At 37.4% G+C, this 19,364-nt stretch overlaps 1 pseudogene; it reads left to right on the top strand.

The window, feature by feature from the left end:
• The first annotated feature begins 8,125 nt into the window (after nucleotides 1–8,125).
• LOC115852079 (proteasome activator complex subunit 3-like) lies at nucleotides 8,126–18,235 on the top strand (annotated as a pseudogene).
• The last annotated feature ends 1,129 nt before the right edge of the window (nucleotides 18,236–19,364 follow it).

Raw genomic sequence — 19,364 nt, forward strand, 5'->3', positions numbered from 1 at the left:
CTTAAGGTAGGATTGTATTGCTATAAACTTCCCTCTTAGAACTGCTTTTGCTGCATCCCATAAGTTTTGGGTCATTGTGTCTCCATTATCATTTGTTTCTAGGTATTTTTTGATATCCCCTTTGATTTCTTCAGTGATCACTCCGTTATTAAGTAGTGCATTGTTTAGCCTCCATGTGTTTGTATTTTTTACAGGTCTTTTCCTGTAATTGATATCTAGTCTCATAGCGTTGTGGTTGGAAAAGATACTTGATACAATTTCAATTTTCTTAAATTTACCAAGGATTGATTCATGACCCAAGATATGATCTATTCTGGAGAGTGTTCCATGAGCACTAGAGAAAAATGTGTATTCTGTTGTTTTTGGATGGAATGTCCTATAAATATCAATTAAGTCCATCTTGTTTAATATGTCATTTAAAGCCTGTGTTTCCTTATTTATTTTCATTTTGGATGATCTGTCCATTGTTGAAAGTGGGGTATTAAAGTCCCCTACTATGAATGTGTTACTGTTGATTTCGCCTTTTATGACTGATAGTATTTGCCTTATGTACTGAGGTTCTCCTATGTTGGGTGCATAAATATTTACAATTGTTATATCTTCCTCTTGGATCGATCCCTTGATCATTATGTAGTGTCCTTCTTTGTCTCTTCTAATAGTCTTTATTTTAAAGTCTATTTTGTCTGATATGAGTATTGCTACTCCAGCTTTCTTTTGGTTTCCATTTGCATGGAATATCTTTTTCCATCTCCTTACTTTCAGTCTGTATGTGTCTCTAGGTCTGAAGTGTGTCTCTTGTAGACAGCAAATATATGGGTCTTGTTTTTGTATCCATTCAGCCTGTTTGTGTCTTTTGGTGGGAGCATTTAATCCATTTACATTTAAGGTAATTATCGATATGTATTTCCTATTCCCATTTTCTTAATTGTTTTGGGTTTGTTATTGTAGGTCTTTTCCTTCTCTTTTGTTTCTTTCCTAGAGAAGTTCCTTTAGCATTTGTTGTAAAGCTGGTTTGGTGGTGCTGAACTCTCTCAGCTTTTGCTTGTCTGTAAAGGTTTTAATTTCTACATCAAATCTGAATGAGATCCTTGCTGGGTAGAGTAATCTTGGTTGCAGGTTTTTCTCCTTCATTACTTTAAATATGTTCTGCCAGTCCCTTCTGGCTTGCAGAGTTTCTGCTGAAAGACCAGCTGTTTTAACCTCATGAGGATTCCCTTGTGTGTTATTTGTTGTTTTTCCCTTGCTGCTTTTAATGTGTTTTCTTTGTATTTAATTTTTGACAGTTTGATGAATATGTGTCTTGGCATGTTTGTCCTTGGATTTATCCTGTATGGGACTCTCTGTGCTTTCTGGACTTGATTAACTATTTCCTTTCCCATATTAGGGAAGTTTTCAACTATAATCTCTTCAAATATTTTCTCAGTTCCTTTCTTTTTCTCTTCTTCTTCTGGAACCCCTATAATTCGAATGTTGGTGCGTTTAATGTTGTCCCAGAGGTCTCTGAGACTGTCCTCAGTTCTTTTCATACTTTTTTCTTTATTCTGCTCTGCAGTAGTTATTTCCACTATTTTATCTTCCAGGTCACTTATCCGTTCTTCTGCCTCAGTTATTCTGCTATTGAACCCATCTAGAGTATTTTTAATTTCATTTATTGTGTTGTTCATCATTGCTTATTTCATGTTTAGTTCTTCTAGGTCCTTATTAAATGTTTCTTGCATTTTGTCTATTCTGTTTCCAAGATTTTGGATCATGTTTACTATCATTATTCTGAATTCTTTTTCAGGTAGACTGCCTATTTCCTCTTCATTTGTTACATCTGGTGGGTTTTTATCTTGCTCCTTCATTTGCTATGTGTTTTTGTGTCTTTTCATTTTGCTTATCTTACTGTGTTTGGGGTCTCCTTTTTGCAGGCTGCATGTTCGTAGTTCCCATTGTTTTTGGTGACTGTCCCAGTGGCTAAAGTTGGTTCAGTGTGTTGTGTAGGCTTCCTGGTGGAGGGGACTAGTGCCTGTGTTCTGGTGGATGAGGCTGGATCTTGTCTTTCTGGTGGGCAGGTCCACGTCTGGTGGTGTGTTTTGGGCTGTCTGTGGACTTATTATGATTTTAGGCAGCTTCTCTGCTAATGGGTGGGGTTGTGTTCCTGTGTTGCTAGTTGTTTGGCATAGGGTGTCCAGCACTGTAGCTTGCTGATCGTTGAGTGAAGCTGGATGCTGGTGTTGAGAAAATATCTGGGAGATTTTCGCCGTTTGATATTATGTGGAGCTGGGAGGTCTCTTGTGGACCAGTGTCCTGAAGTTGGCTCTCCCACCTCAGAGGCACCTCAGTGACTCCTGGCTGCAGCGCCAAGAGCCTTTCATCCACACAGCTCAGAATAAAAGGGAGAAAAACTATAAAGAAAGAAAGGAAGGAAGGAAAAAAGAAAGAAAGAAAATAGAAAGAAGGAAAGAAAAGAGGTTAAAATAAAATAAGGTAAGATAAAATAAAATCAAGTTATTAAAATAATTATTTAAAAAAAAAAAACGGACGGATAGAACCCTAGGACTAATGGTGGAAGCAAAGCTATACAGACAAAATCTCACACAGAAGCATACATATACTCACTCAAAAAAAAGAGGAAAAGGGGAAAAAATAATAAATATTGCTCTCAAAGTCCACCTCCTCCATTTGGGATGATTCGTTGTCTATTCATGTGTTCCACAGATGCAGGGTACATCAAGTTGATGGTGGAGCTTTAATCCGCTGCTTCTGAGGCTTCTGGGAGAGATTTCCCTTTCTCTTCTTTGTTTGCACAGCTTCCAGGGGCTCAGCTTTGGATTTGGCCCCGCCTCTGTGTGTAGGTCGCCGGCCGGTGTCTGTTCTTCGCTCAGACAGGACGGGGTTAAAGGAACCGTTGATTCTGGGCCTCTGGCTCACTCAGGCCCGGGGGAGGGTGGGGCGCAGAGTGCGGGAAGAGCCTGCGGCGGCAGAGGCTGGCGTGACGTTGCATCAGCCTGAGGCGCGCCGTGCGTTCTTCTGGGGGAGTTGTCCCTGGATCCCGGGACCCTGGCACTGGCAGGCTGCACAGGCTCCCCGGAAGGTGGGTGTGGATAGTGACCTGTGCTCGCACACAGGCTTCTTGGTGGCGGCAGCAGCAGCCTTAGCGTCTCATGCCTGTCTCTGGGATCCACGCTTTTAGCCGTGGCTCGCGCCCGTCTCTGGAGCTCCTTTAAGCAGTGCTCTTAACCTCCTCTCCTCGCGCACCAGGAAACAAAGAGGGAAGAAAAAGTTTCTTGCCTGTTCGGCAGGTCCAGACTTTTCCCCAGACTCCCTGCCGGCTAGCCGTGGTGCACTAACCCCTGCAGGGTGTGTTCACACCGCCAACCCCAGTCCTCCCCCTGTGCTCTGACCGAAGCCCGAGCCTCAGCTCCCAGCGCCGCCCGCCCCGGCAGGTGAGCAGAGAAGCCTCTCGGCCTGGTGAGTACCGGTCGGCACCGATCCTCTGTGCGGATATCTTTCCGCTTTGCCCTCCACACCCCTGTTGTTGCGCTCTCCTCCGCGGCTTCGAAGCTTCCCCCTCCACCACCCGGAGTGTCCGCCCGCGAAGGGGCTTCCTAGTGTGTGGAAACCTTTCCTCCTTCACAGCTCCCTCCCACTGGTGCAGCTCCCATCCCTATTCTTTCGTCTCTGTTTTTTCTTTTTTCTTTTTCCCTACCCAGCTACGTGGGGGAGTTTCTTGCCTTTTGGGAGGTCTGAGGTCTTATGCCAGCGTTCAGTGGGTGTTCTGTAGGAGTTGCTCCATGTGTAGATGTATTACTGGTGTATCTGTGTGGAGGAAGGTGATCTCCACGTCTTACCCTTCTGCCATTTTCCCCCTCCCAGAATATTTTTTAATGTAGGAAAAATTCTTATAAGCAATGAGGTAAATAAAATGTCAGTTATGTTATTGCTCAGCCTACGTATTCATCATAAGTTTTGTCTTGAAAAGTCGGATAAAACTGATCAGTTAAAACTGGGTAAAAAGGGGGAATGACTAAAGAGATATGAAAAGTGTGACATTTTCTACACTTTTTTGTTCAATTTACTTATAACCCTCTAGCAGTATAGTCGCTAAGACTATCTAATGGTAAGATAAACTAAAGGGAAAGCTGAACCTGTGCCTTATGATGAAACTTGGTTTTGCCTGGTAAAAGCAAAAGGAAAACCTCCTGCACTCTGGGCAGTTAGGTCCCACAGGTTCACATTTCTAGGGAATTTTTTAAAAGTAGCTCTTCAAAATTTATTCTTCATTGGTTCAGCACCGATAATAAAAATGTGTTTCTTTGATAGTCTTAATATTCACTCTGATAACTGGTATTTGTCAGTTTAATAACTTTCATTATCCTAGTGTTTCCATAAGTATAAACAGAATGAGTGGATACAATTGTATTGTAAAACAGGTGGTTAAAACATAGTCTTGATACAATGAAAGACTTCATATGCACAAGAACTAGCCTTTTAAGGAAAGAATTTTAAGTAATAAAAATATTACTTCCCATAGAAATTATTTGATTTGAAAATAAATAGTGAAAACTAAGGCACTTATACACACTTTATGACTTTGCCACTCTTACTTGGCAATATGGCTGAATTTTCAATCCCAAGTGTTATTCTCTTTTGCTGAGAGGATAGATGGAGAAAACCCCTTTTAAAAGATCAGTTTTCTTTGCTTCTTCAATAGCATTTGTTGATTACATTTTCCATCAATCATTCACTGCTCTATGGAATGTTTTATCGTCCAATAAGTAAAACATCTTTGTCTCTAAAATGTAATTTCTGGAAAATGCTCTCAAGATTTGGCTTCCCCATAGCTTACAAAAACTGAGGAGATAGAACACAAGTGTAGTCTCTTTTTCCCAAGTGGATTTCAATACAATTTATTTTAATCATCCCCTGTAGGCTTGCTCATTTATCTTGTTGATTAGTGCAGTTGACACTTCTATTCTGGAATATCTTTTATGGTTTACTATACCTTCAGGCTTCACTCCAATTTGTAGGATATCTATTTTGTCAAGACAATGGATTATAAATAAAACAAATAGTGCTATATGAATTTTAAAATAGTCTCAGTCTAGTGTCAGTTCAAAGCAAAATGATTACATTCCCCAAACCATAAAATATATTTTAGAAGTTCTCAATAACTATTTGTTAAGATAGTTTTAAGCTATTTTACTGTAGACTTTTAAATAAGATTCTAGCTGCCGACATAAATGAGAGAATACAAAAAAAAGAGGTAATTGATTTTTTTGCAAAGCATGGGCATATTTTCCATCCATAGGGAACACACAGACAACTCCCAGAGATACCAATTCAAGAACAGAACCAGCAGCAGGTAGTGAGGATGTCAGCCAACAATGCTGAAACTAAAATTGACATGTCTAAAAAACCCCAAATATCAAGTAGAATCAAAAATGATATTATACATTGCATTTTACCCTCTGAAGTAAAAATATTTTTCTGACCTGAGCAATTTGCTGATAGAGCAAAGTATGTTTGAAGGAATTTTTTTGTTGGTATATATTTTTCATTACTTTTTTGATTAAGAGTTAGCTGCACGAACAGTTACTGAATACCCAGCATCTAAAGAGGGAAGCAGGGAACAGATGTTTAAAAATTTATTCTTATAATTCTCTATCATGAAAGATTTTGGTTACTTTTCTAGCATTAAAAAAAAAAATGAAAGAATGTACCAAATGCCACTGAATGGCATTTTTAAATTGGTTAAAATGGTGAATTTTCACTCTAATGGTGAATATGTGTTTTGCCACAGTAAAAATAAGTTAGTTCATATGCCTTTAGTGAACACACGTTTTTCCCAAGTTCAATAAGGAAAAACTCACAAGTTATACCTATAGGCCTCTCTTAGGACTGAAATCTGCACTGTCGAAAACATTTCCACCAGTGGCCACATGTGAATATTAAGCAATTAATATGTGGCTACTGCAACTAGGCAAGTGAATTTTTAAATATTATTTATTTGTTTATTTATTCATTTATTGTTATTATTGTTTGTTAATTGTCTGCTCTGGTACATATCTACCCTCTTAACTATGCAACTGGAATATGTAGTGGGTTGGTTAATGGAAAAAATCAGTTAGGGGCCTCCCTGGTGGTGCAGTGGTTGGGGGTCCACCTGCCGATGCAGGGGACACGGGTTCGTGCCCCGGTTTGGGAGGATCCCACATGCCGCGGAGCGGCTGGGCCCGTGAGCCATGGCCCCTGAGCCTGCGTGTCCGGAGCCTGTGTTCCGCAACGGGAGAGACCACAGCAGTGAGAGGCTCGCGTACCGCGAAAAAAAAAAAATCAGTTAAAGAAGAGAATTATAAAAAATGAAGTATACAAGCACAATTTAATAATTTATTTAAACTTAAAACATAAACATATACTCGTCCATTTGTTGGTTGTTGGTTGTAGGAACTAGGCCTTTTCACCATAATGCACTTTCTACCACTACTAATTTCAGTTTCTTTAAAGTGAAGTGACAGGTTTTTGAACAAATCCAAGAGCAGGATCTTTAGAGATTTTTATCTTTTTCTCAGTTCTTCACTGTTTTCTCATCCATACCTAATTCCATTTTTAAAACTCAAGTGTTTCCAAAGCATTTCGCCTTTTTTCTCCTCTTGAACTATCAGTTAACCTAATTTTTAATGAATCACACAGCTACAATTAAAAGTGGCATGAACATTTTGGTGACACACCTGATTAACTCTTGGTGTGCCCACAACCCAGTGAGGAGATAAATGTGAGTCCAGCGACAGCACTAAATAGGAATAGGCCAGGTCCATAGGCATCAGTACTCTTCCGAGTGCTGGCAAAGAGATGGTTAAGTGGAGGCTGGCTAAGATAATTTCTATGTCCTAACAAGGAATGACAGGCATTGGCATTTGGACTCCAGAAGGTAGGAGGGAAGATTCTGAAGCAGGAATGCCTGGATGAGGCACTGCCATGGCCAGTAAAAGGGTACCATGATCAGAGAGTTTGTCCCAGCAAGGAGTGAAGGGGCACAGAAAACTTGTTTATTAAGCACTTCTCTTGTGCCCACCCCCTTACAGGCATTATTTCATAGAATCGTCACAGTGTCCCTCATTTTCAGATGAAGTCATTGAGCATATTCCCAAAACATGTAGCTCTGGAATTAGGAAACTATTCTGTCAAATGTCAAAACCAGTCTGTTCAACCAGTATTTGTTGAATGTGGCTATGCTCACCAAGTGATTCTGATGCAGAAGGTTCATGAAAACACAATGTCACCTTCACAAGGAACTACTGAGATGGCCAGCCAGAAAGGGAGGAAGCACTGCTGAGTAGGGAATGGCGTGGTTTGAGAGGGCTGGAGTGATTTGCTGGAGCCAGCTCATACCACCTTGCAAGAGCCAATTGTTAAATCAAAGAAATTTTATGAGTTGCTTCTTAAATACAGTCATTATTTACAAAAAAACTTATATAAACCTGCAATTAAATACATTATACAATGAACAAAGGCAATAAACACTCAAAATTCATCACTTCTTAATTATGTTAATTTTTCCACATAATTATCTTCTATGTTCTTAAGGTTATTTGTGTCTATTGCATCTGTATGCGGGAGATGCTATATGCATTAGTTATCTGGTGTTGCAAAACAAATTACAGTGGCAGCTCAATTATGAAACCTGTCTGATGGTTTCAGGTATAAATCGATTATTTCTTTTCATCAGAGTTTTTCACTAGTCAGCTTTTCCTCCCTACTAACTGCACCACAGATTGTAGTTCTTAAGGATTTGTTGCAATTGGCTTTTCTAGTTAGAGCACTGGAATTAGTAACAGAGTATTAAAAATGCATTAAACAGGACAGTAATTTTCATTTACCCTTTGCATATTTCCATCTTGCACAGTATGCAACAGTTGTGTTTCATAACAGAATTCTTACTGAGCAGATACAATAGCTACCAGGGAAGCAGGACTAAGAATTCACAGTTGAAATGACACTGTTGTAATAATGTTTACTGAGTTTTGTTGAAATAGGGAATAATTTGTCTTAGAACATGCAATGCATATTTTCCTTTGGGGGGAAGAAATTGAGGAGTGATTTTTATAGTATTTTTTTATTAGCATAGTTAGTAATCATTGAAATGGCTATGATTGTCAAAGTAGGCAAAGAAAAAAGTTAAATCAATTATCTGACTCCTTTCTACATAATGAGATCAAGACTGTATTCACATTGATTTACTCTCCAGGATTAACTACAAGCCGCAAAGCAGGTCTCTATGTATACCTGGATCGGAAAGCCACTTTCTCTTATAAGTGCAAGATAATTTCCTCATTAAAACTTCAAAAGAACAAGTTGTAGAATTATGTCTGGTCGAGAGATGTTTTTTCTCCTTGTGCACAAAATAATTTTCCATGTACTGTCAGAGGTTCAGTGATACTACAGTAACATGGAAATGATCAGGATTATTCCAGGGCTTTTCATTTTAGTCTTTCTTAAAAGAAAAAGTCTGCCAAATGTCAAGTACTGTTTCTGCTGCTAGGATGGCTTTGTAAAATTTTAACAAAATTATTTTCTCATAAATATAAACCCTGGACACACACAAACAAAAACTACCAGAGGGATTTGGAGAACAAAACAAAGTAGACACATTTTGGATGGCAGTTGAATCTCGGGGGAAAGGTTTGGTGAGTGACTAATGGTGGCTAATGACCCAAGAGAGAAAAAGTCCATCATCTTTCTGGCCTGAAAAGAGTGAGAGAAAATTTTGGGGACTCCTTGGCCCATGCAGAGTGAAAGGGGTTACTGATCAAAAACAAACAACAAACAAAAACCCTAAACTATGGTAGTCCCAAATTCTGTATATTAACTTTACCTGTCTCTGGCTGACCACAAGCCAAGCATGTGCAGACAGACTCAAAACACTGAGTATAAAAGGATTAATGAGTTGCCCCTCCACCATCACCACCAACGTAAAACAGATTTTGCCTTGAAAACAGTTTGAATATAACCAGGTTAATGGCTTGCTTAAATAAAAATGTGGCAATCTTCACAAGAATATATCAGAATGCTGATTCTCCATTACATAATATTGACAATGTCAGTGTTACAACATAAAATCAATAGGCATACAAGAAAAAAAAATGACCCATTCTGAAGGAAAAATAATATCAACAGAGGCCAATGCAAGATGACTTGATGTTGAAATTATCAGAAAGCAGCTACTAAACTTACGCTTAATGAGGTAAAAAAAAAACACAATAAGGAATGAAAAGACAAATTTCAGTAGAGGAACACAAAAAATGAAAGAGAACTGAGTGCACATTTTAGAACTGAAAGTTATAATATTTAAATTTAAAAATATCTGGCTGGAAAAATGGAGATATACATGCTGAACAACCACTATGGTGACCACCACAAAATAACTGCAAAGTGACTTCTAAATTTAAAAAAAAATTCTAGAAAACTCAAAACATAGAAAGAGAAGAACAACAACAACAACAACAAAAAACAAAGGGGGAGAATGCAGAAACCAAAAATGTCATTTCACACCATCCAACATACATTCTACAGTTTTTACTTTACATTTTATCACTATTCTCATCCTCCACTGGAATGTAACTAATGTGAAAGCAGGGATCTTTTTCTGTTTTAATGTATTTATTTATACATTTTTAAACTAATTTCAATTTTAGATTCTCTGAATACCTGACACATATTAGCTTCTTAACAACTATTGGTTGGATAAATGAATAAGTTCCAGATTTAATGTAATTTTTATCTATTAAGGTAGAACTAATAATCTAATGTGAGCCAAATATACCCATTTAAGATAATAAAGGAAAATCATTTATATTCTTCACCTGAGTGCTAAATTCAATTGCATGTTTTCTGAAGCTTCCTATTATTATAATCACATATTCTTAATTTTTGAATTGTAATATGATTTCTGGATAGTTGGCAGCTCAAGTTATCATTTTAAATCTTATTAAGAAAAGCCTGAGTAGAGATGAGTGACCCTCAGTGGAGTCTGGTAGAACTCAGATTAGCAAGGGTTCCAGATGCTTTATGCTGATACAAATGCTGTATGAATTTCCTAAGCTCATTCAGTTGAGCTACACAGTTCTTGAGGGACCCTTGTTATAATATTTTGACATTCTAACATGTGGTCCCAGAAGCAAAAATTCAATTGCAGGAGTATCTTAAGAAGTTGGGTAGGAGGGTTACTTGAAGTTGGTGATTTTGTGTGTATTCATAATTACTGGTTTTATTATTCTGACATTTGGAATTGATGCATATGTTTTACATTAAATAGTATAAGTATATAAAGTACTTTTCAAGGTATCTGTCACATTATTTGTCTTAAAATATAAGTAAATAGATAAATAGCACTAGATGAAGTTAAAACAGTGCTTTAATTACTTCAGACTAGCTTTATCTGTTTATGTGGACAAGCAAGCCTTAAGATTACCTCTGGGTTTGCTAAGGGTCTTGATTGGAGAGAGAGAGAGAAGACAGAGAGAGACAGACAGAGAGACACAGAGACAGAGACAGAGAGTTTGAGAAAGACAGAGACAGAGAGTTTGAGTGAAAATAGTTTCCAATATTTATTTCTACGTTCCAACAGATTACCACAGTGCAAGAACACATATGACTAAACTATTACAAGGTGTGCAGTCAAGCCACCAGCTGTAGCTTCTGTGTATCTGGAAAAATTAGAATAGATAGAGAATGAGAATGACCCAAGAGAAATGGATTATTCCTACAACCAATCATATATTAAGCAGTTCCCTGAAATGACTAGTTTTCACTTTTTAAAATAATTAATTTATTTATTTTGGGCTGTGTTGGGTCTTCGTTGCTGTGGGTGGGCTTTCTCTAGTTGCAGTGAGTGGGGGCTATTCTTCATTGCGGTGCGCAGGCTTCTCCTTGCGGTGGCCTCTCTTGCTGCGGAGCATGGGCTATAGGCGCGCGGGCTTCAGTAGTTGTGGCACATGGGCTTCAGTAGTTGTGGATCACGGGCTCTAGAGCTCAGGCTCAGTAGTTGTGGTGCACAGGCTTAGCTGCTCCACGGCATGTGGGATCTCCCCAGACCAGGGCTCGAGCCCATGTCCCCTGCACTGGCAGTCAGATTCTCTACCACTGTGCCACCAGGGAAGCCCTAGTTTTCACTTTTATGTAAGACAAATTTTAATAAGTTAAGAAATGGAGGAAACATCATGGGAGTTCAACCATCTCACTGGATCTTTACCAAAACCTTTGTGGGGGACCAGGGGACAAAAACAAAACAATAAAAGTCTATCACACATGGCCTACGTCTTAAGAAACTCAAATGAAAATTTTTACATTAAAAAATAAGAGACAACCATTCATTTAGTAAAGAAACATTAACAAGGCCGCTTGGGAAGTTTCATTACACAAGTCAGAAATCTTCCTTAAAAAAATAAACTACTTTAGTAAGTTAGTTCTGAAAAACTTATTCATTAATTTAAACATGGGTCTGGTGGAAACTGCTCATCTCTCTCAAAAGTTCAACTGTATGCCTCACTTGGGTACCAAAGAACTCACTTTCAGGATTGATCATTGGCATGGCCACCATGTGCTGCCTGCTATGGGCACGATGCTCAGCAAGGCACTTCCACTGTTCTCCAAGGTGTCTCTGCAGGCTACTTGGGTTTCTGCAAAATCGGGTGGCTTGGTTACAATCACAGGAAGGCAGAAGGATATATCTTTTTTGTGACATTGCTTCAGAATCACATGGAATCATTTCTGCTGTACTTTCTTGGTTGAACTAGTTAGAAAATTCTGCCCAGTTTCAAGGGAAGAAGATATTATCAACCCCTAATGACTCAGTAGCAAATGGGACTGTTAAAATTAAAGTAATTGATTCATATTTAACCCATTTATAGAAAAATATCCTAAAAAACAATTTCAATATATGTTTTCACCAGTTGATTTTACAAGGTATTTTATACTGACTATTGAAAAATTAGAATATTTAGTTCTCTTGATTTTCTATATTTAATTCAAATGTTAAAAGTAATTTTATCTTTGAGAATAGCTCTCAATTTTCTTCTCTATTTCATAGTGTACTATGAAACCCTAATTCAATAACAATTTCTGTCAGCATTTTATGCTAAAACTAAATCCAGATTATTCAAGTATCCATTTGGTATGGTAAGTATTTAAAATTATACCAGATTCTTCTACCAGATAACATGCCTTGAGGCTTTCTTAACAGATTATAAATTCTGGAGCCAGCCTACTTGGGTTTAAATCCTTGCTCTACAATTTCCTGTCACCTTAGAAGCAACATTTTACCAGTCTCCTTCAGGTACTATCTATAAAATGGTGAGAGTGAAAATGGTACATCACTTATGATATTGGTCTGAGAATTAAATATTTTATCTAAATGTTTAGCATATGATCTGTCTTTTAAAAAGTATATATGTTACTTTTTTAATGATTTTTCTGCCCAGGACCGTTAGGACCATTTGTTCAGGTGATGCAAATGATTTTAGAGTTGGTCTTATCAAAAATAATTGTTAGCGATGTAAATACTAATTTTCTACAAAAATTAATTCTCTCAAAAGCAAATAAAAATGACATTTAAATTTTCCTTTTCTTAATGTTTGTTCTGTAACTTTCCTATATTAACTTGAAAGAGGAAAAGCATCACTTTATCCCATTGTTTCTGCCTCAAGAGCACTGACTTTCAGAGTACAGAAAAAAGATAACTGATTGCAGATTTTCTAGCGATTCATTTTACTGATTCAGCACACTTATTTGATAATAAGCACATATTTATTTTCTGTTTGCAAATTTTATAGTGCAGTTCTCTAAGTACTCTACATGAGACATCTCAATATAATAAATGGCTTTTAAGCAAGCACATCAAAGCACAACTACTTTTTTCCTTGTATTTATTCATTTACTTATCCACTAGAGGGAAATAAAGCACCCGATACCTGTCCATGGTACATTTCAATGGTTGGGTTACTAGACCTTATCAAGGCTCTTTACTATCGCATTATTCTAGTAGCTATGTTCTTCTCTCAGACTCAGAGTAAAGCCAAGAGATAATATTCCTTCAATTACATGGTTTTCAGTATGCTGATAACTTCTAATCTCAGCTAGATTGCTGATAACTAAAAAAAGAAAAATTAAATCCAGGGCATAGATTCACTTTACAAATGTCCATTTTGGATAATGAGGGAGACATCTCATATACTGTACTTTGAAATAGTCTCAATTATTTTAAACTAAACTAGTTTTATACGATTACTGATTTATATAAATTAGTCTAAAAAATGAGAATAATAATTTCCAAGTATTTATAATTCTTTGTTAATTTATTTATTCTACACATCGTATTGTGTATTATGTTCAGATGACTCTGCTACCCGAATGCTGTGAGATAGGAGAAAAATAATATTAGCAAAATAATAACATAGTTTAGATAAAGGACCAAATTAGTAATAGCTTTTTTCCCTTACTTTTTTGTTTCTTAAAAGGAAAGATTGAAAAGGATTTAAAAGATTCAGTGCATACCAGATAAGTCAGGCCTTAAGAAATTACTGTGCTGTCCTCAGTAAAACAAGGTTGAAAAATGTCATGACAATGGGAATGATTAAATCTTTTTCAGTTTTAGATGTGTAAGTTTAGAGTAGCACACAATCAAACAAATGAAAACAATTGGCAAATAAATATACCACGCTGGAGTGTATTTTGTAAAATCTATATTCCTTTTATAATATATGTTTATTATTGAAATTTTGAATGACATTATCACTTTTCAAATGACAATATCACTTCCACTTTACCAAATAACTTGACTTTTTGAATGTTGTAAGAATAATAATTCCTAAATCAAGTAGAGGTACTCAAACATGTTGCTATGCTAATAGCAAATGTACATTTTCCTTTAATAAGTACACATACACTTAGATTTGAAATGTATTAATTCACTGTGCTGCTTCTCTTATCTAATCCACCAGCCCACTAGTTTCAGCTCAAATATATGTGCCACAAATGGTTTATCATTTGTATTTGGAGATATATGTTGTTGTCACTTTTGTGTTACAAATGATGTCTTTTATACGAAATTCTACCATCACATAATATTACAAATATGACTTAAAACTGTTAGCAAGGATTTAATTTTAATCGCTTTGTCCATATTGCTATTATCTCCCTGCAGAATTATTGTTACTACAGTTAACAGTATAAGAATATTATTTCCAGAATGCTTCTGCTCATAAGTGTCACTTTGTGTGCTGATTAAAATAATTGTTTTTATCAGATTTCTAATATTTTAATTTTTCATTGTGATGTTTCAAACATAGAAAAAACAGCAGAAACAAATATTACATATACCTATCAGTTCATTATTATGATTAAACACACATATTACCTGTAGATGATTTTATTTCTCTTTTAGAAAAAAAACTTGCAGACATAGATTCTAAGTCCACATACTATTCTTTTCCTCTTTCTCATTCCCCAGAGTTAATCAAATTCCTGAAACTGGTGAATATCATTTCCATATTTCTTACTATTCTTTTATTGTGTATGTTTAATATATAATATACACATGACATACAGAATTGCTTTACTTTGCTTTGCTTCTTGAAATGTTACAAAGAAATGGACCCAAGAAGCTATCTTATGTAGGATTTTACATATCAGTGTTGAAGAAGTGAAATTGGTCAGTACTATTCTGTCCATGTATTTCCCTTTTTGGTGTTAGTAAAATAAAACCACACTAAAAATATATATTTGAGGTACAGGTTCTGGATAAGATATATATACACACTACCTGTGTGTCCTAATGAATACTGAGAACTCTCATAAGCAAATAGAACAGGCAGAATAGAACAGAAGATTAGAATCCAAAATACCATCAAAGCTGCAGTGAATCTAGTATTTTTTTCTCTTCTGATATCTCATGGTTTGAAACTTAAGCACCAGAATATGCCACTGGGGCACAAACAGAGAGAGCTCAAAGAGAAAGCCTCTAGTCTGGCTCAAGGAGTGTGAAAAGGAACCCATAACACTCAGAGAGAGTATATAATTTTATATCTTTTGTTTTCTTTCTTCCATTCCCCTTCGCTCTAGCCCTTAAGCAATCCCATTGTGACAGCAGCAGCTGGCAGCAATAAGCTCCTGCAGGAGCCAAAATTCTAATGGAGAGGAGCCTTCTTTTTCCTTCTATGGAACTGTATTTCCAAAAGAATGGGTGGAAATCCATTTTTTTCTTTGTTTGGTTGGTTGGTTGGTTTTTTTCTCTGATCCTTGTTTTGCTTGGCTCTGCATGCAGGAGCAGTTTTGGGAGTGCCCAGCAAGGCAGAGTATATAAAACACCAGATTTCTGAATAGAGTTCCAGAGAGGAGCCCAAAGAAACCAGGAAGTACAAGGGACATTGTGGAGAGGAAAGTGCTGAGGAAGGAGATACACTAAGCTCTTTATGACTTTCTGGGCTCATCCTCAAACTCCACATGTGTGCATCTGATCCCATTCAGTACACCAAATACTTTGAGAATTGAACAGAGAAACCATCACCCAGGTCTGGATATTGACTGGTGCACACATGGAACAGTTCCGAATAGTGCAAAAAGGGTTGGAATCAGAATTGACTTTAAAACAGTAGCCCATGGAAGGCTATCAACGTTCGCCACAGGATTTAATCAAGACCCAGAGTCTCATTGTATAACATTTAATATGTCTAAAGTAAAATTCAGAAATCCTTGGAATTGAAGAACCAGGAAAATCTCATTTCATATGGAAAAAAAAAATCAAGACACACCCATGATGAGATGACACATATATTTGAATTATTTGGCAAAGACTTGAAAGAAACTATTAATTTCACAAAGCTCCAGAAAACAATTTAAAAGGTATTTGAAACCAAAAGGAAAATTTGTTTCAGCAAGGAAATATAAGGTACACATTACTTGGGGAAAAAAACACCTCACTATATACAGGGACTAATTGGCAGAATAGAGATAACAGAGGAAATAGTCAGTGAAATTGAAGATAAAGATACATTATCCAATCTGAACAACAGAGGGGAAAAAAAATAATGACAAGAACCTTATGTCATGTAACAAAATATTTATATTATTTGTGTCTTTGGAGTATCAGGAGAGGAGATAGAGCAAAGTGTGGAAAAAATTTTGAAAAAAATCACAGAAACTTCCCAAACTTGGTGCCAAGATATAAACTTACCAGTTGAAGAGCTTAGTGAATCCCAAATAGGGTAAATACAAAGGACTCCATGACCAGATACTACTGAAAATGAAAGATAAAGAAAAAAGTCTTTAAAAAATTCTTAGAGAAAACAAACAAACAGAAAACAAACAAAAAAAAAAACCACTGTCTATAGGGAACAATAATTTCAATGACTGCAGATTTCTCACTAGATACCATGGACTCCAGAAAGTAAGGGTACCACAGTGCTAAGTGCTGAAAGAAAAAAGCTTTAAAACCAAGTTTCAGTATTCAGGGCAAATATTATTTAAGGATAAATGTAAAATAAGAGCTTTCTCAGATGAAGCAAAACTAAAATAACTCATTGCAGCAGAACTGCTCTAAAAAAATTACTTAAAGGAATTTCTTCAAAAAGAGGATGTTATGGGTTGATGTGTCCCCCCCTCCCAAAAAAAGGTATATAGAAGCCCCCAGATTTCTTACAGAGAGAATCAAGTGAAAATGTGGTCATTGGGGTGAGCTGTAATCCAATGTGACTGCTGTCCTTACACAAAGAAGAATTTTGGACACAAAGACAAGGATAGAGGGAAGACAATGTGAAGACCCAGAGAGGCATGGAACAGATGTTTCCTTACAGACCTCAGAAGGAACAAACCCTACCAACAACTTGATCTTGGACATCTAGCAACTAGAACTGTGAAACAGTAAATTTCTGTTTTTGTAGGCCAACCACCAAGTTTATGGTACTTTGTTATGGCAGTCCTAGGAAACTAATACAAAGGGGAAATGATAACAGAAATTTGGAACATCAGAAATGAAGAAAAAAAGCAATTGCTTAAAAATGTTAGGAGTGACAGGGAGTATAATGACATTCTGAAATGATGGAAAATAGAGAATTTGTTGCCAGCACACCTGCCCTAAATGAATAGCTAAAGGAAGTTCTCTAAAAGAAGGAAACTTGGAACATCAGGAAGGAAGAAAGAACATGGAAATGGCAAATATGTGGGCAAATTCAGTTTCCTTCTCAAGTTTTATATTTGATGGCTGAAGTAAAAATTGGAACACTGATACATGTAAAGGGAGTAATTAAGATAATTATAGAGTGTGAGCAGGCAGCAGGCAGCAGGAGAGCAAGTGGGAGGAAGGAACTGAGGGTGGGACTCAGCAAGCTGTGTGTGAGCCAAGCGAGCGCAGCCACCTCCAGGGAGCACTGAGATTCCTCTAGTCCCTCTGACGCTACCCACCATTCAAAGGTTGATTCTTTCAGAGAGCAGATCACAATTGAGGCAGAAGACTTGGTGGAAAACATTTTCTCAAAGAAGTTGTTAGAACTTGACAGTTTTTTGAAAGGACCAATCCTAAACATATATAACCTAACTCAGATCCACTCAGACATGAGTCTGCTGGTCCCTGACTATTCTTCTCACCAATAGCCACAATGGACTGGAAGATCCCACTTCCAAGAAGCGAAGATTGGGTGAGTGTGGAGGCCTTCCAAGGAACCATGGTATTTGTGATGCCCAATGTGATGCTAAAAAGCAACCAGGAGTTAGTGGAGAGTTTTGAGACAGTGAAACATGAGATCTGGCCGCTGATCCTGAAATGAAGCACCATAAAAATGTGGGTACAACTCCTAATTCCTGTGTTAGAAGATGGGAACAACTTCGGGGTGTCCATTTAGGAGAAGACAATTGCAGAGCTAAGAATGTTGAGAGCTGCATCTCATCTGGATCAGATTTCTAGATATTATGTTACAAGAGCCAAATCGGTTTCCAAAATAGCTAAATATCCCCATGTGGAGGACTTTCTTGCACCCTGACAGGTATTGATGAGAAAGAACATAACAGCTTTTAGCTCATCATATCAGAGCTAAAGAATCAATATGTCATTCTACATGACGTGATCCTGAAAAATATCAAAAAGATCAAATGCAGAGACACTGTACAGAGGCCAAGGCCAGGGGACTCTGTGAGTCTGGCTCAAGACCCACATCACCTTAGTTTGCTACATGACTATGGTGATGGGGAAACTGGCTGGAAATAGTAATCACACTTCTCTGTGTTTTTAGTTAGAGTTTAATGAAACTGTCATGTAGTTCTGTGACAGACTTACCTCTTTTTTACAGGCCTTCTATTTCCTTCCCCAATACCTCATAATAAAATAAAATCAATAAACCTGTCCTAATTTCTAGAGAACTCCAGGTTTGTGTGCCCAATATGTTAGCACAAGAATACATATGCTTTCTCTCTTCCACTTTTCCTTCCTTTAGGGGAGACAAGCTAATATCTTGGGCTTCGTGTTTTCTTCCTTTTGATGGTTAGTTGGTTAGGAACTGAGGGAACTAGAAGAAAATGCTAGGTATTTTTTAAAAATTGGAGTCAAGTGGATCAGCTCTTCTCTTCCTGAGGAAAGATTAGTGTCTCTTGCCACTGTGGGACATTGGATCCTGCCTGCCACAGTTGCCCTGATGATGACTTAGGGTTTCCCATCTACATACATTCCACTTTGAACCTGAACCTGAGCATGACAAAAAACACCTTGGACCTTCAGCCAAATCCCTAGCTCCTTCAGATGTTTTTATAACTAAGATTTTTACATGCACATATATCCATAATACACCTACACATAGTCATGCATGCACATGCCTTCCTACTCTGTTAGCTGTCACCTCCTCCCCCCTGCCCTGGTAATTTGGAGTGGGGGGGTGTCTGCAGCTGTGAAGGTCAGCTGCTGCCATTGTTGCTGCTCCTTTTGGGCTTTCTTTTTGGAATTTTACTTCTAGGGAAAGCAGGCACTTGTGTGCATATGTGTAAATGCCCACACGGGCATGTACATATTCTGTGTATATAGAAATCTGTCAGGCAAGTCAAAACCATAGAAAAGTTGCCTCTATATCTCAACTCTTCCAGAGATATCACTTGTTACAGCTTTTGTACTAACCCATAACACCCCCAGTTTTTTATTCTACCACTACTGGAGAGTCAATATCTGCTGTCAATCTGCTGGTGACTCTCTCAGTGTCTATTTCTGACTTTTATTCTTTCTTTGTCTCTGTCTTCCAACCCCCAATCATATTTCCACCTGAATGCATCTTTTTTTTTACTCCCAGTATGGTGTAGAGAAGGAGTCAGGATGCTGTTTTCCCATGAAGAGTATTCAGTAACAAAGCAAT

This window comes from Globicephala melas, chromosome 2, assembly GCF_963455315.2.
Source record: "Globicephala melas chromosome 2, mGloMel1.2, whole genome shotgun sequence".
NCBI classification, from domain to species: domain Eukaryota; kingdom Metazoa; phylum Chordata; class Mammalia; order Artiodactyla; family Delphinidae; genus Globicephala; species Globicephala melas.